The 23,020-nt window shown below is 44.1% G+C and overlaps 1 protein-coding gene across 3 annotated transcripts in view; it reads left to right on the top strand.

Moving 5' to 3' along the window:
• The window catches only part of FBXO34 (F-box protein 34), a 96,260-nt gene that overhangs the window by 30,969 nt on the left and 42,271 nt on the right, over nucleotides 1-23,020 (top strand). For all 3 annotated transcript variants that reach the window (XM_042464641.1, XM_042464649.1, XM_042464633.1), the window contains exon 2: nucleotides 21,605-21,686. The gene's annotated coding sequence lies outside the window, so the exon portion shown is untranslated. The remainder of the gene's footprint in view (nucleotides 1-21,604; nucleotides 21,687-23,020) is intronic.

Below are 23,020 nucleotides of genomic sequence, written 5' to 3'. Positions count from 1 at the left end.
CTTTATGACAAGAGCAAGATTGCATTCTCCAGAGCACAACATTTTAACTTCAAGTTCTAATGAATTTCAAATAATCCTTGTCCTGGTTCTGTCACTTGCTTGGATCTGCAGGTTTGTGCTTGGCAGGACTGTATCTTCCCATATGAGCCTATCAGAGCTCATGCTGCATATTATTCAGTGGGTAGCGATGTATGCACATCTGCATCCGTGCATCTGCGTGCACTCAGCCGCCACTGAATATTATGGGGCATGGTGGTCCGTCGGTGGTTGAATCTGTGGATTGCTAGCCTGCCAGTAAAGCAGACCCACTGTACTTATTTTAGAGGAAATTATTCTAAGGTGATTTTCAGAAATTAATGTTTGCCTTCTCCAAAATGGCAACCTGTTGGAACAGCAAAAATGTGCATTCACTTTTCTGTTTTGGGACTCAAAAACCCTCACGTAGGCCTTGTACTCAGGTTTTGGGGTGGGTTGGTTGGATTTTACACTCACAGGCTTGCCTACCGTGAAAGGGTTGTTCAATTGAATTAGTAAATATTGTGATGGTCTACATACCTATAGCAGCTGTTCAGTGATGGTTCCTATGCTGCTTTCTTAGACTTCCAAATGTGCCTCCAAGTCAGAAAGGATTAGGGATTCCTGGCTTTGCACTTCTTCTAATGATTCTACTGAATGGCAATTTGAGTTCATAGAGGATGAGGTGGTCGACCAACTAGTGTCTACTGCTTGCTTATTTATTTATTTATTTATTTATTTATCTATCGCTGTTTTCCCATGACTGAGACTCAGAGCGGCTTCACAGCATTAAAAAGCAGTACAATTAAAAACATAAATAAATAAATAAATAATGTACATTAAAAATAATTTTTATACTGGTCCAACATCCCAGCCTGTCCTTATAGCAATTCCTTAAATGCCTGTGTGAACTGGTAGGTCTTCACCTGCCGGCAGAAGGCCATCAAGGAGGGAGCCATTCTGATCTATTCCCTGGGTAGGGAGTTCCAGAGTCTAGGGGCAGCCACCGAGAAGGCCCTCTCTTGTGTCCCCACCAACTGTGTTTGTGATGGTGTTGGGATGGAGAGAAGGGTTTCTCCAGAGAATCTCAGAGTTCGGGCTGGTTCATATCAGGAGAAACGGTCTGCCAAATAGTGTGGACCTGAGCCATGTAGGGCTTTGTAGATAATAACCAGCACCTTGAATTGTGCCCGGAAACAAACTGGCAGCCAGTAAAGCTGTTTCAACAGGGGAGTTGTATGATCTCTGTAATCTGCCCCTGTTAACAGCCTGGCAGCGGCTCTTTAAACCAGTTGAATTTTCCGAACACTTTTCAAAGCCAGTCCCATGTAGAGCCCATTACATATAGCCAAGGCATGTACCACTGTGGCCAGATCTGGCTTCTCAAGGAATAGGTGCAGTTGGCGCATAAGTTTTAAATGTACAAAAGCACTCCTGGTCACAGCAGAGACCTGGGCCTCCAAGTTCAAAGCGGAGTCCAGACTTACCCCCACACTGCGAACCTTCAGGGGTGTGTGACCCCATCTAACGCAGGCTGGATTCCTATTCCCTGATCTGCCTTCCGACTGACCAGGAGCACCTCTGTCTTGTCTGGATTAAATTTCAACTTGTTTGCCCTCATCCAGTCCATTACTGAAGACAGACACTGGTTTAGGACCAGGACAGCCTCCTTGGATTGAGGTAGGAAGGAGTAGTAGAGTTGAGTGTCATCTGCATATTGATGACACCGCACCCCAAAACTCTGGATAACCTCTCCCAGTGGTTTCATGTATATGTTAAACATCATAGGGGACAACACAGAACCCTGAGGGACCCCACAGGTCAGTGGCCAGGGGGTTGAACAGGAGTCCCCCAGCACCACCTTCTGGGTTCGCCCCTCCAGGAAGGAATGGAGCCACTGTAGAACAGTACCTCCAAGCCCCATCCCAGAGAGGCAGTCCAGAAGGATACCATGATCGATGGTATCAAAAACCGCTGAGAGGTCCAGGAAAAGCAAGAGGGACACACTCCCCCTGGGTCATCCACCAAGGCGATCAAGACTGTCTCTGTTCCATAGCCAGGTCTGAAACCAGATTGAAATGGATCTAGATAATCCGTTTCATCCAGAAACCCTGGAGTTGGGAAGCCACCACACATTCCAAAACCTTTCCCAAAAATGGTAGGGTAGACACTGGCCGATAGTTTTTCATTATTGTGGGATCCAATGATTACTTTTTTAACAGAGGCCTCACAACAGCCTCCTTTAGGCAGGATGGAATTCTGCCTTGTTGTAGGGAGGCATTGATTACCTCCTTTACCCACTCAGCCAGTCCTCCTCTGGCCTGTTTAACAAGCCAAGAAGGACAAGGGTCCAAGATACATGTGGTGGCTTTTACCGCTCCAAGGATTCTGTCCTCATCATCAGGCTGCACAAGTTGAAAAGTATCCATTAATACTGGACCGGCAGGAGCCACGGTTACATCCACTGACACTGTATCAACTGTAGCATCCAAGTCGGACTGAATCTGAGTGATTTTATCTGCAAAATGCCGTGCAAAGTCTTCACAGTGAGCCTCTGAGTGGTTTGCATTTTCTATTTGAGGGTGAGTGTGTAAAAGACCCCTGACCACTCGGAACAGTTCTGCTGGCCAGCTCCTTGCAGATGCAATGCTGGCAGCAAAAAATTATTTCTTTGCCGTAGAGTAGGCTTTCAAATAGACTCTAGCCCATGTTCAATCAGATTCACTCTGAGTCTTCTGCCAACGTCGCTCTAGTCTCCGTCTCATTCGCTTTATCAACATCAAATCCCTGGAGAACCAGGGGGCTGGTTTGGCTCCACTCCGTGAGAGGAAACGCTCAGGAGCGATTGTGTCCACCGCCCTGGCCATTTCCCCATTCTAAAGGCTGGCCAGGGCTTCAACAAAATCGCTTGCCAAGGTGACAGGAAACTCCCCAAGAGCCCCCAGGAATCCATCTGGATCCATCAGCCTCCTGGGGCGGACCATCCTAATTGGTCCCCTACCCCAGCAGAGGTTCTGAGTCCTAGTAAATCTAAACCTGACCAAATAATGATGTGTCCATGATAATGGAACTGTGCAGAGTTCCTCCACTCCTAGATCATCATCATCCCCCCCCCAACACAAAAAACAAGGTCCAGAATGTGCCCAGCAGCATGAGTAGGCCCAGATACTACTTGGGACAGACCCATGGTTGTCATGGAGGCCATGAAGTCCTGAGCCACTCCTAAAGGGCAGTTCCAGCATGGATGTTGAAGTCCCCCAGCACTAATAGATGCTGAGATTCCAACACCAATCCCGAGACCACCCCGGTCAGCTCAGGAAGGGAGACTGTTGCGCAGCGGGGTGGGCGGTACACCAACAGAATCCCTATTCTGTCCCGGCTACCCACCTTTAATTAAACACATTCAAAACCTGTAGATTGTGTGAGGGGGCATCTGGTCAGGGGGATGGAATCACGATAGACCACTGCAACTCCACTTCCCCGCCCTGCAGATCTCGCCTGCTGCTGCACAGAGAAACCCGGTGGGCAAAGCTGAGATAGATTAACTCCCCTATCCTTATCCTACCAGGTCTCTGTTATACATGCCAGGTCAGCGTGTTCTTCCAGGATCAGTTCCTGAACGGCAGGTGTTTTACCATTCACTGACCTGGAATTCAGCAGCAGTAGCTTCAACCCAGAGAGACTGTCATGAATGCTATCCATACTATTTAGAGTGGGAGACAGCTTGGGGACCTCAAGCACCCTCTTGAGCTCCCCTCTTCCTTAATTGTCTCCTCTCTCAGTATCTACCTCGAATGACTCCAATGGCTGCTCACTGACTCTGTATATCCCCTCCTCCTTCAGGAAAAAAAACATCCTTCCTATTAAATTGACAGGAACAGGAAAAGAAAAACAAAACAAAAAGGACAGGTAGCTAATAATAAAAGCTTATGGTGGTATGGAGGGGAAATCCATGATTCTCGGTCATTTGGGGCTGTGTATGACTTCTGGTACACAGCCCCAAATCAGCAAGAATCATGAATTTTCTACCCATCCCCTAAAGGTAGTAGACAGAATTTGGGACCATGTATGACTCCTGGTTTGACTCCAGTCAAGGCACCAGATCCCATCTGATCTTGGAAGCTAAGCAGGTCAGTGCTGGTTAATTCTTGGATGAGAGACCACCAATGAATACTAGGTGCTGTAGGATATATTTCAGAGGAAGGAACTGGTAAAAGCACCTCTGAATATCCCTTGCCTAAGAAAACCCTATGAAATTCACGGGGTTGCCATACATCGCCAGGCAACTTGATGGCACATGCACACACGACTCCTGATTTGAATCTGTGGGACTCTTTCTGGGTCTGGTGTGCCTTTTGATGGAGATATGAGCTCTTCTCTGCACTAGTAAGGGAGATCTGGAGTTTACATTTGAAGTGTGGATAATGGTTGAAAGCAAACTTGGCTCTTATGATCCTAGTAGATTTGCATTAAAAAAGATAAAGCTATTAGCACATCTCTTGGACCAAAAGCAACTCTGACGCCAAGCCTTTACAAACGTTAGATGACTTTTCAACTGGGGAAACTATTAAAGTTTTGATGAGGACTTCCCTGAATTCCAACATGCCCTTTTTATTTGATATATTTATTACTGTGGTTTGAATGAGTTGCTTAATGGCAACATCTGGGGATTTGTGCATGCAGGGAAGATTCCTTCCTCATATTTCCCTGCTGTCTTTCCCTTGGAAAGCCAGTGCGGGAAGTGGTAATGTAAACTTGTAGGCTGATGATGGTGTTTCAAGCAAGGCAAGGAGGCCAGTTTTATAATAAATGGCTTGGAATTATCTGTCAGGCTGTGCCTGGTGCAGAGTAATATTTAATTGTATTCTGCATGTCTAAGCAGACTTCAAAGCTTGGCTGTCTTTTTTGCTTTTAATCATTTCACCACACCCACCAGTACTGTAATAACTTGCATGCAGCTTCCAGCAAACTCAAGCTATTAACCTCGCTAGATTTTGTTGTTCCACCTCAGGGTTAGAATAAGTATGCCTCCCATGCTGCTTAGAAACTAGCCATTTCATAATCCTCTTCCTAAGAGAGCATGACCCTAGTACAGACCGGTTGGCGTCCTTTATGGTGGAAGGTGTATCGTGAGGCTTTCCAGTTTTACATGAACTGTAGCTTTCTTGCTTTATTTGCCCAGTCTTTATTTTCAGTGCATAGGAGTGTGTTTGAATAACATTGGCGAAGTAGAATCAGTGGAAGCCAACGAGGGAAGCTTAGGTTACAGTGGGTAGATCATTAACAACTCATGTTTTCCTTACTACTTAACTTCCTTGTTCTTTGGGGAATCAGTTCTGCTGAGTACATCCCATAAAATGACTGTGTTTCTAGGAGGAAATTGAATTTGGGGTGAGGTGATGGACCCATAGGCCTTTTAAGATCAACATGGATGTTATCTCATCCCGGCTGCCTTTTTTTCTCCCTGAGGCGTGAGACATGCTGTGTTTTGCAGCCCACGGGATGGGAGAAAATATCTGTTTGTGCATGGCTGGCTGTTTTAATCATTGTTTGCACAGTAACCTGAGCCTGTGGGATGCCTGCTGCCAAATTCTCTGGTCTGTCTTTATTCTGGCTGGGAATGCAGGTCACTGGGCATTGGGTGGGTTTTGTTTTTTGCCATTTTTTAATTTCTTTTCTTCTTTTTTGAACCAGTGCTTTGCTTTAGTAAAACAACAAAGAAATTCTCTCACCCGCCAACACAGTGGCTTGTCCAAATGTTGCGTGACTGTTGAGGTCTTGCCAATGTCCCTTTAGGCCCTGTCCCAGTTCCTACCCAACTCAGAGTTTCTTTGGACCGGTAGTGAATCACATGACAAAACAGTTTCTGGAATCTACCACTTCAGGCTGTAAATGTGGATTGTGCAATTGAATGTTTCTCAACAACAAAACATTTGTCCATGTAGAAAACTGAGATTTCAGGGGAGAAGGTTGGGCAAGGACCCTTCTTCAGAATATACCAAAAAGGTGTCCCTTTCCCTGCTTGTAAATACTTTATCATGTAAATCTCAATGGTGTAGTTATGGGGCAGAAGGGCACAAAGAGGCCATTCCCCCCCCCAAGTAAGAATTCATCTCCCCCCAGTATTTTTCAGCCTCCATATTTCTAGCATTGCAGGTTGAGCATTTAGGCATACAGTTGAGGCTTCCAAAAAAAGAGGCAGGCAGAGTGACCAGAGGAATGTGAAAATGACCAGCAGAAGAGTTTTTCAGTGTCTCACACTCTATAATACTAGAAATTTGAGGAATGAACGGAAATTTCATCAGCGGGCCTAGAATTGGGGGGCATTTCCCTTATTTCCCCCACCTCCCAGTAGACACACCTTTAGTGATTCTACCCTACAGTATGAAAATGGTCTAGGAATGAATTACCGTATTCATTGATGAACTGTTTCTCTAAAATTCTTCTGTTTGTGATTGCAGCACTGTTTCAGGTTACTGAATCTAATTGAAAGAAGAAATGGTGGGAGGAATCCTTAAATCTAAATTACATTTTTCCCCATTTTGATCTGGCACCTACCTTATCTCATGGTCTGTAAGGAGATTACAGCAATTATTCCTATAATGGGGCACATCCCTGCCTCAGAGGATTTTGTCTAAGGTGGACAAGGAAGAAAAGAGAGTTAAGGGAGAAACCTAATCTCAATCCTCCCACGTTCTTTGTTATTTATTCTCCATTCCATCGCCCAACAATTCCTACTCATTATAGCCAAAATTCTCTTCCTCTGGCTCCTTCAATTCCAAAGCCAATCGCACCACTGGTTTCCAGTGTTGGAAGTGTCTCAAAGCTTTTCGGACAAAACATTTTCTATTCATGCAGAGTCAAAAGTCAAAACAGAAGTGGTTTTGTCAGCAATGCGTTTTGAAAACTTGTCATAGCAGATTGCCAAGTGTTTTTCATTCGTACTCCAAGGTCCACGATGTTACAGCCTCTTTACCACTTGGAAGAACTCTGTTGGATGGTACTGTGCTGAAGCAAAGGTGGTCGAGAAGACTATTTTTCTTTGCTTTTGTTATAGTCATGGAGTAAGCCTTTTAAAATGAGCATTTGGTCTGGTATGTTCCACCATTGCCATAGTCATTTACCTAGACATTTTTCAACAAGAGAGGACACTTAGGAACAATTGTATCAGCTACCTAGATCATCTCCCCATTTCATAAATCAACCTGGATCTCTTATAGAGGATGGGCTATGGGGTTTTTTATATTGTTGTTGTTTTATTGCACTTGTATTGTATTTTTATTGTATGGTTGCACTTTGTATTTTATCATGTTGTAAACTGCCCTGATCTGCGGAAGGGTGGTATAAAAATAAAACTTTTATTATTATTATTATTTATTATAGGATCATGAACTCTAGATATCTGCCATGCATTGGTTTGTGAATGCCAGTAGGAAGCTTCATGAAAGATCCTCTTCTTATTAGTCCTGCTGGTAATTACCTCCAGTTCTGGGCACCACAATTCAAGAAGGGTGTTGGCAAACTGGAGTGTGTCCAGAGAAGGGCAACCAAAATGGTGAAAGGTCTGGAGAAAATGCCCTATCCTGAGAGGCTTAGGGAGCTGGGTGTGTTTAGTCTGGAGAAGAGAAGATTAAGAGAGAACATGGTAGCCACATTGGAATATTTGAAAGGATGTCACATTGAGGATGGAGCAAGCTTGTTTTCTGCTGCTCCAGAGACTGGGACACAGAGCAGTGGATTCAAATGACAGGAAAAGAGATTCCACCTCAATGTTTGGAAGAACATCCTGTGAATAGTAAAAGCTATTTGACAGCGGAACACACTCCTTCAAAGTATGGTGGAATCTCTTCCTTTGAAGGTTTTTAAACAGAGGCTGGATGGCTATCTGTTGATAGTGCTTTGATTGTGTCTTCTGCATGGCAGGGGCGTGAATTGTATGGCCCTCTTAAACATAGCAATAGCAAGTATATTTCTATACCATTTACTAATGTACTAAGTGGTTTACAAAGTGTAAGCTAATTGCCCCCAACAAGCTGGGTACTCATTTTAGTGACCTACAGAAAGATGCAAGGCTGAGTTGACTCTGAGCTCCTGGCTGGTATTGAACTCACAACCTTGTGGTTTGTGAGTGAGTGGCTGCAATATGGGCATTTAACCACTGCGCCACCATTCCTTTAGGAACCAGCAAGAGTTGGACTAAGACTCTAGAGACCAGGGCTCAAATCCTGCTTGGCCATGAAAAAACCCACTTGTGAACTTGAGCAGGTCACACTTTCTCAGCTTTAGAGGACAGCAAAGTCAAACCCCCTCTGAAGAAATCTTGCCAAGAAAATCCAATGGTAGGTTCACCTTGGGGTTGACACAAGTCGGAAATGAGGGCGCACAAGAACAAAACATTTCTCTCCTTCATGGGGCTGTAAATAGATTTCCTCCATTTTCCCTGAAACCCGCTTCCAGTAGTGGGAGTATAAAGGAAAACTGGCTTTGGCGCTGTAAAGTGCTGCTGTTAGGGATTTTGCTCTCACCTTTTGTCATCCACATTTCTGTCTCCAGTTCCACCCCACGTAGTAACAGTAGTTGTTCAGCATGTTCATTACTAGGAAACCTGCCCTAGTATATTATATTCGTTGGTACAATAAGTACCCAAATGACAAAATCAGTAGATTTATTGGGATTTTTTGTCCCAGTGGTTTTGTTTTTAAAACAAAACCAAATGAAATATGTCCCCCTGTACATAATAAATGGCTGAACATTGGGGATATTGACCTAAATCTAATTGTTCATTCCAGTTAGACTAGCCGCATTCCAGTTAGACGTACTCACATTTATGACCAAGATCTGCTCTAGTTGTGACTAACAATTGGGCCATTGTTTACAAATGTTCAGGTGATAATATCACTGATATTGTGTGGATTCTGTAACAAAACATGACTCTGAGAGACAACTGACATAGGCTAAGAAGGTAGTGCTGAATGAATCTGAAGTGTTCAGATCACCTGGTATTTAGGAAGCAAGCCGATTTTTATAAGGCGGAATGTCCTGTTCTGTGCTCTATGTGTGTGCCATTTTAATTCTTTTTTTCCCTCCAAATGTCCACATTAATGCTTCAGATTTTTAAAAGGAGGGGAGAATTCTTTATGATCTTGATCAGCTGGATCTGCTGCTGAACCTTTCTTATTACAGACCTCTTGCTAATACTTAATCCTGTCCTCTTAAAGCCACTAAATTTTGCAACATTTTCCATGGACACTTCAAACAGATAGCTAGCAAGGTGTTCCCTGAAGACAAGAAGCTGTGTTGGTTATATCAAAGTGTTGATAATGGCTGCTTTTGCAGCCAGTCCTCATCATATTCCATAATCACAAAAAGTTAGCATGGGTTTCAGAGAAAGAAGTCATGCCAGACAAATCTGATCTCTTTCTTTGATAAAATTACCAGCTTGGTAGATGAAGGGAATGCTGTGGGTATAGTATATCTGGATTTCAGTAAGTGTTCAGAGGAGGGTGACTAAAATGGTGAAGGGCCTGGAAACCAGGCCTTATAAGGAACGACTCAGGGAACTGGGGATGTTTAGCCTGGTTAAAGGGTGATATGATAACCCTGTTTAAGTATTTGAAGGGATGTCACACTGAGGATGGAACAAGCTTGTTTTCTGCTGCTGGACCTGGAACAATGGATGCAAGCTACAGGAAAAGAGATTCCACCTCAACATTAGGAGGAACTTCCTGATAGTAAGAGCTGTTCAATAGTGGAAGACACTCCCTTGAAGAGTGGTGGAATCTCCCTCCTTGAAGGTCTTTAAACAGAGGCTGGATGGCCATCTGTTGGGTATGCTTTGATTGAGAGTTCAAGATGATAGCAGGATTTTGTGGTCTTCCAAGGCTCATTGTCCCAGAAATTCATTGGACATTGTGTGGTTACTATTAATTTTATAGTAGTGTGGCAACTTTGTTCCAGTAAGTCCTATCTAGCTATATCTATGACATTTATTTATCGCCTCTTGACACATCCAGCACATTGGGTTCTCATCGTTTTGGGAAACCGTGATAGACAGATTTGAATTAAACATCTTTGGTTGTCATTATTCCAAATTTCTCTGGTCTCTCTTTCTCAGCTCTTTGTGAACAGGTTAAAAAGCATGCCACTATGTTGTAAAATATCTCACCCTGCATTCTGATGGATTGGATAGTGGCAGGGTTTTTTGGAATGCAAGGGGATCCTGGAGATGAAATTGAGATTTGAGGACTAAATTAGAATCTTCATTTCTATAGGTTTGTAAGAATTCAGCTTAGTTTTTCACTCTCCCAGAGCCTGAAAAAATATATATTCAGGGAACACCACCTTCCACATTACAGGTGCAGAGAATGAGTGCGTGTAATTTATTTCATCATAAAATTTCTACTGTACTCATCTCCATAGGTCAGTAACACTTTATGACACTAAAATTAGTGCCATATAGCTAACACTTTATGACACTAAAATTACTGTGAAACTATGGGCAACTTTTCCCCAGCCTTGTGCCCTCCTTGTGTTTCATGCCATCACCCTTCACTATTGGCCTTGGTGGCTTGTGATGGTGGGAATTGTAATTCAGGCATCTAGAGCAGGGGTAGGCAACCTGCGGCCCGCGGGTCGGATGCGGCCCAGCAAGGCCTTGGGACCGGCCCCAGCCCTGTCCTGCCGCCGATTGCCGCCGGAGCCTTTGGCCTCTCGCATGAGGGCGTGGGGCCTTTGGCTTATCAGGAGGAGGTGGGCAAGGGGGGCAATTGTCTATAGAAGCCTCCGAAACATGCATTTATATTAACATTTTTTAAAAATCAGCAAATTTTGTAGCATGTCCTCCATTTTTTTTATAAAAAAGTGCCCTCCATTTGAAATTTTTGTCCTACATTTGTCCCGGTTTATTTAATTAATTAATTTTTTAAAAAATTATTTAATTATTTATTTTTGGGCTTCGGCCCCCCAGTTGTCTGAGGGACAGCAACCCGGCCCCCGGCTCAAAAAGGTTGCCTACCCCTGATCTAGAGGATAGCAGGTTGGGGAAGATTGCAGGTTAAATCACTTTAATTGCACTCCATTGTCAAAGGGAGTACACAGCTGTGGAACAAAAAAGAATCCTTTCCAGCAGACTGAAGAAGCAATGCCACTGTCAAGTCATAATTGTCTGATGGGCTCCTTGGTTCCCTAACATTGGGTTAGCGTTGTTGCATATTCAACCACAGATAGGCTGAGGGTGGTTGTCTCCATTGCAGATTTTGGAGTCTGACAAGATAATTTCACAAGCTTTGTGCTACTTGTTGCCTACAGAGCTGGCCATCCCTGCTCCAGACAAGCAGGAGTGTGGAATGACAAAGTGGCTGCTGCACTGAGGTGTGCCCTTTCATCTCAAAGGATCTGAAATAACTTTCCATGCAGGCTTAAATAGTCCAGCTGGCAGGCTAGCCCACAGGGCTCTCTGCCCTTCATACAAAAAGGTAAATGTCACTGGAAATTTAAAAGCTATACACCCAGGACTCCAGAGAGGAGTTAATTGAGCTCTTTTATTGCATACCTTTCGATCTGTAGCTAAAAGATGTGCTAACCCCTGAGGACTGGCAATTAACTGGGCACCACTTGGGGAGGGAGCAAGTGGGGTTTTTAATTCACTGCCATGGATTTATAATCTTCACCCAGTAGTGTGTTAAAAGTGTATGTGTGTATGTTTTATTTTTCTTTCACGCTTTTGTGTCTTGAGTTAAGCCAGCTGCGAGCTTGAATGAAGAGCAAAAAAGCAGTTATTTCAGATGTTGCTTTTACCCTAGATGTAGTCTTCTAGATGTACAGTAGTCCAATTTATCTTGTGGTCCTCTGGTTGTAGGAGACTGTATAACAGCCCAGAGCTTTATTTTTATGGACTATGACCCTCAGTATTCTCAGTCAATTTGTTAGGGGATTCTGGGTTTTATTTTTATTGTTTTAAAAAAGGTAGCCTTTTCCGCTACAATCTTGAGTTTATTGTTTGCTGCAGGAACTTCCAACTGGAAGTGCACCCAATCTCTGTGGATTTCAAACTTTTCAGGTGCTGGTTTATCGTGTAAAAATCCATATTTAGTTTCCCCTGCACAGCTGAACATCAATTCCAAGCATCAGCAGGCAGGAATTGATATGAATCGTGCAGCCCAAGCGTGTCTGGAGTCATTTGAAGGAAACTGCTTCCTTTGGTCCAGAAGAAGAGAATACTATCCTAATCGTGTTAGGAACACTCTGTTACTTAAGATTGCTATTTCTAGCATAAAGTGTGGGAAGGGAGAAACTGCTGCAAAATAGGCATAATGACGTCAAAGTAATCAAATTAAGGGTGTGCAGCTGGAATGGAAGGCAAGCTTTGGAGGCAGAGAGGAGAGAGAAGCCAGATCATAGATGGCTTAGTGCTGTGGCAAGGAGGGGATGGGGCATGTAAGCAGAGATCCCCCAGCTTTCCTGTGTCTATGCTGTGTTTCCTGCTCTTCCATGTACTGCTCTAGGAAGCCAAACAGATTGCAGTGAACCTGAAAGCATAATGCATGATTTCGCTGAAATTAACTACTGTATATATTCATGCATAAGTTTAGACATTTTAGTAAAAAAAAATAGACCCCCCCAAAAAACTTGGGTTGACTTATCTACTGGTCATTGTAACTCTTCTTTAAAAAGGAACCATAACCTTCTCTGAGTAAAGTGGTGAAAGGCAGGAGCTTAGATTGTACCGGAAGCACCTGAACGAAGCACCAACCGCCTCTACTCTTTCCGCTGCAGCACCTCTTCTCACCTTTTTGAATGCCTGGGTGGGGAAATGGTGATGGTGGTGGCAAGTCTTTGGCGTTTCAGAAGTGCTTTGAAGGATGTCAGTGAGACATTTGTGTAGGATGGCAAGCTTCACTGGGTTAAAATCAGGCAAAGTTTTCACATAGAGGCTATAATCACTGCTAATGCAATTGCCATTGTCTTTGCTTGTCTTTTTATCCTTTTTGACATATACCTGTTTTCTTGGCCCCTTCTGTGCCTGGTAGCCTCCCCCATGCATCACAAAGCCATGATTTACTGTAGTTCCCTCCTCATCCGTCCAGCCTTTATGGTGAGCACAAACAGTTATGCGTGCTGGAATTCTGTACATTCTTTGGTATCGTTTTCCTTTGCTTCATCCTTTACATCCTTTGTTACATGTCCCCAGGTTTTACCCTCGATTTATCCCCGGGTCATATCAGAATCCATAATTGTGGCCCCAAAATCTGCCCTTGATTTATACATTTATACATGACAAGTATATATGATAATTGTTCACCATGCAGATAACAGGCTGATTCCCCCCATCTCCTTTGCCCATTTGCATTAGCCCTGATCTCTGAAAGTCAGCCTTGTCCTGTTGTGCAGGGCCCCCAATAAACCCATATGCCACAATTATGGGTGTGTGTTAAGACAGTATCCTTCTACGCACCCTGTATATGTGTTTGTACATATGTATGAATGTACATGGTGCTCCAGCCACACAGGCATGCTAAATAATAATAATAATAATAATAATAATAATAATAATAATGATTGATTGATTGATTGATTGCCTGCCTCTCCCTGGAGGATCGAGGTGGGTAACAGTTAAAATAAAACAAATACATTAATCGACACAAATCCCTAACCCACAGATTAAAATGACATCATAAAATAGAATCAATTATTAAAATCACAATACAATTAATCCCCATTAAAATGAGGTGCTGTAAGGGAGAGTCAAAGAGGCACAGTTGTGGGACAATGAAGAGGGTGTGCTTGTCAGTCCGGGAATGCCCACCAGAAGAGATCTGTCGTAATGGCTTTTTTAAAGGCCTCAAGAGATGTTATATGACAGATCTCCTCCGGTAGGTCATTCCAAAGTTTAGGAGCGGCTGATGAAAAGGTCCTCTGGGTAGCCACAGCAAGCCTGGTCTTCTTTAAATACAGTAAATTAGTCCCAGAGGACCTAAGTGTGCGGGGTGAATTATATGGAAGGAGACATGCCTGTAAGTAAGCTGGACCTAAGCCATATGATGTAGGAGATGTGTGTGCTTACTATGTTTTTAAGTCCTGACTATGCTGTACAGTCAGCCCTTCTTATCCACGGATTTTTTCCCACTGATTCAAGCATCTACGGCTTGAAAATATTTAAAATATATATGAATTTCAATAACCAAACCTTGATTTTGCCATTTTATATAAAGATACCATTTTACTCTGCCACTGTATATAATGGGACTTGAGCATCCATGGAATTCTATTCTGTTTTGGTATCCATGGGGGGTCCTGGAACCAAACCCCAGCGGATACCAATGGCCCGCTGTACTTGGGGAGCTACATTCTGCAATATCTATAGCTCATATAAAGACAGCATATATATATATAAATATATATATATATATATATATATATAGAGAGAGAGAGAGAGAGAGAGAGAGAGTTAGTTTTCCTGAGCACAGGAAATCTTAATCACCTGTTGTCCATACACCTGTCCTTTCAGCCCTAGAGTCTAGAAGACTTTTCTTTGTTGTTTTTCATTTTCATTGAGACTCTCCAGAAACTGAACATTCTCCATATTTTATGCATTCACTTCCTCAATCTTTCTCTGCAGGAAACTGCTCAACACGCAACCCCACAATGCTCTTACAGGTGGTGAAAACAAAGGGCTAAGCACAGGATTTGAAGTGCCAAAAAGGTGCAAGCATCCTGGAATGTGAAGTGAATGCTTTTGACTGGTTGAAGCAAGTGTTTTGGTTGTTCCTTCTTGCCTTTATTGTGGGTCTGTAGTAACCTGCAGGTCTAAACTTAGCAAACAGACTGTGCGGAGGAGAAGAGGTGGACACTGCTTGGCACTCTTGGCCTACTTTTGTGCAGCAGGCTCTACAGTGTATACAATTTCAGAGCTTTTCTGTTGGGAGTGAAGGAAAGTATGCATTCTATATTGCACAATGTCTAGGACATTTGAGATACAGTACTACATAAAATCATTTTATACATTACTGCCCAGGGGATTATTCTGTTGAGATCTTGTAAAGTTAAGAATTCAGCTATCTGGCCAAGTTCAGGATTCTACTCCTACTTCATGATTTGGCTTATATCCTTAAGGGCAAAGTCTGTAGCCATAACAGATTTTATGTGCTAGATAGGATCTTGGTGAAGCATGTGGGTGTAGTTGCTCATTGCACTTGCATTTGTGTGTTTTAGATTGTTGCACAAGAAGATTTTCAATACTTCCTTGCACAACAAACCTTCTTTTTTTATGCATCTGTCTTTTTTCATGCCAGTTGCCTGAGCCACATTCAGGCAGTGTACAACCAAGAGATATCTGTCTTCAAGATCTCCATGTAGAGAGATCTTGTAGCACCTTTGAGAGTAGCTGAAAGAAAGAGGTTGGCAGCATGAACTTTCTTAGACTTACATCTACTTCCTCAGATGCATTTGGTGGAGTGGAAAGCCAGGAACAGACCTATATATGCCACTGGTATGTGGGAATGTCAATTCAAATTCAAAATCCTTTGTGTATGGAAATGAAATGACAAGTACAGTTTTAACGATGGTTTTGTGAACAAAAGCACTAGGTCTTCAGTAAGTAGACCAGATCTCCATTAAGTATGCAGGAGTAAAGTGGAGATCAGGGAGGATGACACTTTTTCTCCCAGCTGGGGACCGCAGATGTTGCCCAGACATGGCCATGCAAAAGCTTAGCAGCACTGGGGCAAAGGAAAAAGAGGAGATGGAAGTACAGTGGCAGAGTGCTTACACTCCTCAAGGCTGATGCAGGATCTCAGACACCATGAAACAGTCCACTCCTTTTTAAAAGTAGATTTCTGGACCTTAGTGTTGCAGGAAGCTTGTCTCCCTTTATTAATGCTTTTACCTATGCTTGCATAGTGAAGTACAAAAATAGCTTTCTGTCATCAGGACTTGCCCAAGGTCAGATTTTTGTACAGCTAAAGAATGAGGTAAGGGCCCATAGGAGGACTGTGTACTGCTGAGTTATTTTCTCCAGTAGTTTGCATGTTACTTTTTCTTTTTTGTAGAAGCTTTCATTGTGTTAAATTTAGAGTTGCTGCTTTCTTTCTGTTGGTTTTAATATTTTAAGCCACTTGATTTATTTATTGAGAATAAAGAGGCAGTTTTCTCTTGTTATCTGCTAGACAAAAAAGCAACTAACTGGTGTAGAAGTGCTTTCTGAACATGTACTGTATAACATGGAATTTGTTTAACCTGAGTTTCTGAGAGAATGTTTAGTGTTTAGCCCTCATAAGGACAATGGGGCAATAATATACAAATTTCAGGCTTCCATCAGCATCAGGGCCCTCCAGATGTTTTGGAGTACAGTATCCACAGTCATTCACCACTGACCATGCCATCTGGGGTTGACATGAATTGTACTTCAAAACATCATCAAGTTGGCTGGGAATCTAGTCTCATTGATTTCTGTGTCAACCAGCCACAATTGTCAGACAATATATGGTGGCAATCCAAAATGCTTCAGAAAGCTTTACCATTAACTTGGTTTATGGCATTCTTTCATACATCTCTGCTGTCCAGTGTGATGAAAACCAGATGAAAACCAGAAAACCAATACAATTCTAGGCTGCATCCACAGGAGTATAGTGTCCACATTGAGAGAGGCAGTACTACCACTCTGTTCTGTTTTGGTCAGGGACATCAGCTGGAATACATAGTTCAACAAGGATACTGCCAAACTGGAACCTGTCTAGAAGAGGGCAACCAGGACATTCAGATGTCTGGAAATCAAGCCATGTGAGGAATGGCCTAGGTTGCTAGCTTGTTTAACTTGAAGAATAGAAGGTTGAGAGATGACACAAGAGCCATTTTAAAATGTATGAAGGGCTATAAAACCACCTCTGAAATATTGCCTAGAAAATCCAATGATAGGGATGCCTTGGATCACCGTAAGTCAGAAATGACTGGAAGGCACACACCACACACACATAATGTAGATGATGGAGCCAGTTTATTTTCTGGTATTCCAGAGACTAGAACATGAACCAATGAATTCAAAATACAGGAAATGAGATTCCACTTAAAAATTAGGAAGAACTTTTTTTTTTTAGTGTAGGAACTGCTTGATGATGGAAGAGACTGACTTGAAGGGTGATAGATTCTACTTCTTTGGAGGTTTCTAAACAGAGATTGGATTGCCATCTTTTGGGAGTGCTTTAGCCATGTATTTTTGTGCTGGCTGAGAGTTGACTTTGATGACCCTTAAGGTCCCTTCCAGCTCTTATGATTCCTTGAAATTCTCTATCGAAGTAAGATGTGTAGAGGTGGGTGTCAATGTTGCCAAATATCTGTGAAACAGCCTCTCTACTGTTTTTTTGTGGGGCTTTCGGGCTTTGTGTCCATGTTCTAGAAGAGTTTCTTCCTGATGTTTCACCAGCATCTGTGGCTGGCATCTTCAGAGCATTCCCCTGGAGGGGAAGCTGTGTGGGCCCAGGCCCTGCCTGCCGGGTACTCAGTGAAGGACCAGATCAGGTTAGGTGGGCAGGGGGGGGGGTGTCGCCTTGATCCATAAGGACACCTTGTCTCTTTCTAGGAACCATGTTCGTCAAACTTCTTATATCGAGTATATTTACCTGACCCTGAAGGCCAGTGACAGCTTAGGGATTTTGTTGGTGTACCGGCCACCTCGTGCGCTGACTGACTCCCTGGACGAACTGACACAGCTGGTCTCGGAGGTATTGTTGGAGTCTCCCAGGCTTTTAGTCCTGGGCGACTTCAACATTCCCTTCGCGGCCAGCTATGTTCCATCCGGTGCAGTTCGTGAATTCATGGATACCATGACTTCCATGGGGCTGTCTCAACTGGTCTCGGGTCCAACACATTCTGCGGGTAATATGCTCGATTTGGTTTTTTGTACGAGCATGGAAAATCCGTGGGCGGAAATAACCAACATTTCCCCCCTGTCATGGACGGATCATTTCCTTGTGGAGGCAGCGATCAAGGCGTCTACCCAGATCCCCCTTGGAGGTGGCGGACCTATTAGAATGGTCCACCCACGAAGGCTGATGGAACCCAAAAGGTTCCAGGAAGCCCTAGAGGGGCTTATGGATGGAAATGACGGCGATTCTGTTGATGTCTTGACCGGTATTTGGGATACCGGTCTCTCCAAGGCTATACACAGTATCGCTCCCAAGCGCCCTCTCAGGCCTGCTTCCAAACGAAAGCCCTGGTATACAGAAGACCTCCGGGCACGGAAGCGGGTTCTGCGACGGCTAGAGCACCGCTGGCGGAAACACCAGTGCTTATCCGACCAGACTCTCCTAGACCATCTTTTGAAGGACTATGGAGAGGCGATACGTGCAGCTAAGAATTCATTCTATGCTGCACGTGTCGCGTCCGCGGAGTCGCGTCCGGCAGAGTTGTTCAGGGTAGTGAGGGAGCTAACTCAGCTCCCTCCTGCCCCGAACCAGATCCTTGAACCTTCTAAGGCCTGCTGCGACCAATTTAACAACTTCTTCGCGGATAAAATCTCTCGGATAAGCGAAGGTCTTGAGGCCAGCCTTAGAGCAGAACCTAGAGTAGAGGTATCCAGGGCATCCGTGGACTTGGTTAGTCTGGATCAGTTTGAGTCTGTCAGTACCGAGGATGTGGACAAGATCCTTGGAAGTGTTAGGAAGACAACATGCCCTCTCGATCCCTGTCCCTCATGGCTGGCGGCACAGGGGGGCCCAGCTGTAACTTTGCTGTTACAGCGGATTATTAACACCTCACTGAGGGATGGGCAATTTCCAACAAATTTGAAATTGGCCGTAGTTAAACCTCTATTAAAAAAGCCCTCCCTCGACCCCCTGTTGCATAACAATTATCGGCCTATTTCGCTATTGCCATTTCTGGGGAAGGTGATCGAGCGGGCGGTTGCAATCCAACTTCAATCGATCTTGGATGAAACGGAATATCTAGACCCATTTCAAACTGGCTTTCGGGCGGGTTACGGGGTTGAGACTGCTATGGTCGCCTTGGTCGATGATCTCCGTCTGGGCATGGACAGGGGAAGCGTGTCCCTGTTAGTGCTCTTGGACATCTCAGCGGCTTTCGATACCATAGACCATGGTATCCTTCTGGGACGCCTGGCGGAGGTGGGAATCGGGGGCACTGCGCTCCAGTGGTTCCGGTCCTACCTCTCCGGGAGGTCCCAGATGGTGCAGCTGGGAGACGTGCGTTCCGATGAGAGGGCCCTTACATCTGGGGTCCCTCAAGGAGCCATTCTGTCTCCCATGCTTTTTAACATTTACATGAAACCGCTGGGAGAGATCATCCGGAGACATGGGGCGCGGTGTTATCAGTACGCTGATGACACCCAAATAGTCTTCTCTATGTCTCCGACTGATGCAGTGACCGGGATTGGCGTCTCTCCTCTCGTGGCCTGTCTGGAGTCGGTAATGGGCTGGATGAGGGACAACAGACTCAGCCTGAATCCAGAGAAGACGGAAGTACTGGTGATAGGTTCCCCCGGTCCGGGGCTGGCGGTGGTTCCACCTGTCCTGAACGGAATCACGCTTTCCGTGAAGGACTCTGTACGCAGCTTGGGGGTGCTCCTGGACTCGTTGCTCCACCTTACATCTCAGGTGGATGCGACGGTCAGGAGCACCTGTTATCAGCTTCGGCTGATACGCCAACTGTGTCCCTACCTCGACCGGGGAGACCTTGAAACGGTTGTACACGCCCTGGTAACCTCTCGTTTGGATTTCTGCAACGCGCTCTACATGGGGCAACCCTTGTACCATACCCGGAAGCTGCAACTTGTGCAGAATATGGCAGCCCGTCTGGTCACTGGCACTGCCAGGGCCAGTCATATAACACCAGTCCTTAAAGACTTACATTGGCTGCCTATTCGCTTCCGGGCGCAATACAAGGTGTTGGTTATTACCTATAAAGCCCTAAATGGCTTGGGCCCAGGGTATCTGGAGGACCGCCTCTCTCCGTACAATCCGCCCCGCACACTCAGATCATCAGGGCAGCTATTGTTAACCGTTCCAGAGGCGAAATATAGTTCTACCACCAGGAGGGCTTTCTCCATCTCTGCCCCCCAACCTCTGGAACGCGCTGCCCTTCGAGCTCCGCTCAGCCACCTCCCTAGCCCAATTTAGGAAGGGGCTAAAGACCCACTTATTTGAACAAGCTTACCCCTGACCAGTTACTCTCCCCCCCTCCCCTTGTCAGCACTGTCTTGCCGGCATGGACATTTTATTATTTTTATTAATCTGTTTTAATGTTTTGTATGACCTGATGTTATATTGTTCTGAATTGTTGTTCACCGCCCTGGTTTTTAGAAGGGCGGTATACAAATAAAGTTTTTATTATTATTATTATTATTAGTTAAAACCAGGGTAGGCAGTCATGGAGGGTCCAGAGAATACATCAGCCCCATTTTCTGCCACCTCTCTGGACTTTACATACCTTTCCCCCCCCCCCCCCCAAATTGGGTGTAACTGAATTGTTGGTTCCTATTTTGCAAAAGGCCCCCAAAAGGTATCTCCTTAAAAAGAAAGAAAGAAAACAGCCTTAAAATGGATGCTTTTAGGGGTATTAATTATCCAAAAATGTAATGATGAGAGATGCTGCCGATCTTTGGGGGCTTTGGCAAACTACATGAATCCTGCAAATCACCCAGTTCTCTCCCATGAGTTAAAAGGATGTTAAAAACAGGTAAATAGAAAGATCTCTCCTTGAAACTTTGGAGAGGTGTTTCCAGTTCACGTTGAGAAAAATCTAGTTCACAGTTGTTACTAGCTGGATCAATAGGCTGGTTCAATATTAGACACCTTTCTCAATTCATGGAAGTTGGAGTCTGGGGCCTGTTACAGACTGCCAAAATAAAGCTGCTTCGGGTCTCTTTGGAGGTATGCTGTTTAAATGATGCATGCACCCTAAGAATCCGGAAGCTGCACCAAAGCTGCCCTCCAGTGCTTAGGAATGGAGTGTGGCTTTGGCGCGACCTCCGGACTCTTAGGACCCATGCATCATTTAAATAGCATACCTCCAAAGAGACCCCAAGCAGCTTTATTTTGGCAGTCTGTAACAGGCTTGAGTGCTTTTCCTATATGTGTCTTCATATGCTTTTGTTCATATACAGTACTTAGTGTTTAAACCAGAACTTGGAAATGCTACTTCTTTGGACTACAGTTTTCAGAATCATGGCTGGAGGATTCTGGGAGTCCTACCCCTCAAAAGTAACTTTTCAAAGCTTTGGTTTTGATGATAGGATTGTGCTGTAGTGATGGTTTGCACTTTTTACTGACTTATTTGAGTTGAGATAGATAAAAAAAAGTTCCAGGAGTTGTTCTGTGCATGTATAGTTTTCTGCTTCTGTTGTTACCTTTGAAAATTCATTGTGCACTCTGTCTACTTTGTCATTCCCAACAAGCTTTGGAGAGAAGACCCTAGTGTATTATGATGTTGCTTTTAAAATATATATATTTGGTTGATCTTGTCCTCCAGTAATTTTTATAGTATGCCCTTGGTTTTAAATAGAAATAAAAAGATTGCTGCCTGCTAATTACCTGCTGTTCTTTAACCTCCTCTTCTCCCCCTCCCTTTACTTGCTTTTCAGAAATGCCCTTCAAAGGACTTTGCAAAACTCCAAGGAGGGTGCTGTGATGTCTGAAACTGCGCAGAGGGGCTGCTCTCTGAAGGTACTTTTTAAATCTGTCCCCAGCAATCTATCTATGATTTATTTCTTGTAGTATGCCTGTAGCTCTGGGATAGAGCATGCTTTGAACACAGAAGGTCCTGTCTTCAATCCCCAGAATCTCTAGATAAATGGACCCTGGATAGACATATTTGGAAGGACCTTCTTTTTCAGAACAGGTTGTTCTAGCAAAGTGGGAATATAGCCTGCCAGTGTATAAGTTTTGTTTGTTGACATGCACATAAACCTAGATAGCAGCTTTGGTTTTGTCTTTTCGTGGGTGGGTAATCGGCTGTTAAAGTAGTTTTAGTTACAGTAGTGTTATCTTTTATAATATTGTTAGTCAAAGCCTGGAAAATTTGCTTATAGGGCTACAGTTCCTAGGATCCCCTACCAGGTCAGGCTGGTTGGGGAATTCTGGGAGTTGTAGTCCAAAGAAGTAATTTTTCTAACACAGGGAGTAGTGCTCTCAACCTAAGGTGTTACTGGTGGGTGAATAAGCAAATCCTTGCAAATCCATTAATATCATCCTTGAAAGCATTGACATATTCTGCCACCCTTACCTAGCATTTTGCATTGTCAGCTAAGCCTGGGTTTAGTTTCACAATCCCCACAGTGGGCGGTCTGGTTGGGGGGATTTTTGTAGCTGAGACCCAGGAGAGATGCTCCCCACCCAGTAGAGCAGGGAAGCAAGATGAGATACAGAGCTGGTACTACCCCACTGAGGTTATGCTGTTAGCCGGAGCCAGACAGATACTCCAGGCTGGTGGTGAAAGTCAAAAAAGTAGGGCAAAAAAGTGAAGGACTCAGAGGGAAAGGAGATGTGAAATGGAAAATCTTTTGAGCTTCTGTTTCCAGCTTGTGGACATGACCAAATGACCTTGAGCAGAAGATATCTAGCTCAGGAGCAACGCACAAATGGTTGAGACAAGACCAGCAAAGTTGTAGCTGTATCTCCAAAGACCCTTCAATGAGGCATCCTCTTTGCTCAAGAGCAGAAGTAAAATTATGTTGTGTATTAATTGGGATTGACTCAGGGGGACCTGATCAAGTGGGACAGTAACCACCAAAAGCTTATGCTTCTCCTAGCTTCTTTGGCTGCTGCTTCTTCTCTTTGATGCTGTCTTGGATAAGTTTTTCTGATCTCTCTTCCCTCCAAGGGAGTACTTAAGGCATCAGGAAATGGCATTTTCCTTTTCTTGAAGGCAGTGAACCATGCAACTTGATTTGAATGTGCTTAAAACATTCTGTTTTGCCAACTTCCTTTTCAGAAATCTGGGTGTCTCAGGTCACACTGGTCTGATCCTGATTTTGGAATTCAGTTATATACCTTTATAC

Source organism: Sceloporus undulatus, chromosome 1 (genome assembly GCF_019175285.1).
Source record: "Sceloporus undulatus isolate JIND9_A2432 ecotype Alabama chromosome 1, SceUnd_v1.1, whole genome shotgun sequence".
Lineage (NCBI taxonomy): Eukaryota > Metazoa > Chordata > Lepidosauria > Squamata > Phrynosomatidae > Sceloporus > Sceloporus undulatus.
The sequence above is the reverse complement of the archived record's forward strand: the minus strand, read 5'-3'. Positions and strand labels throughout refer to the sequence as shown.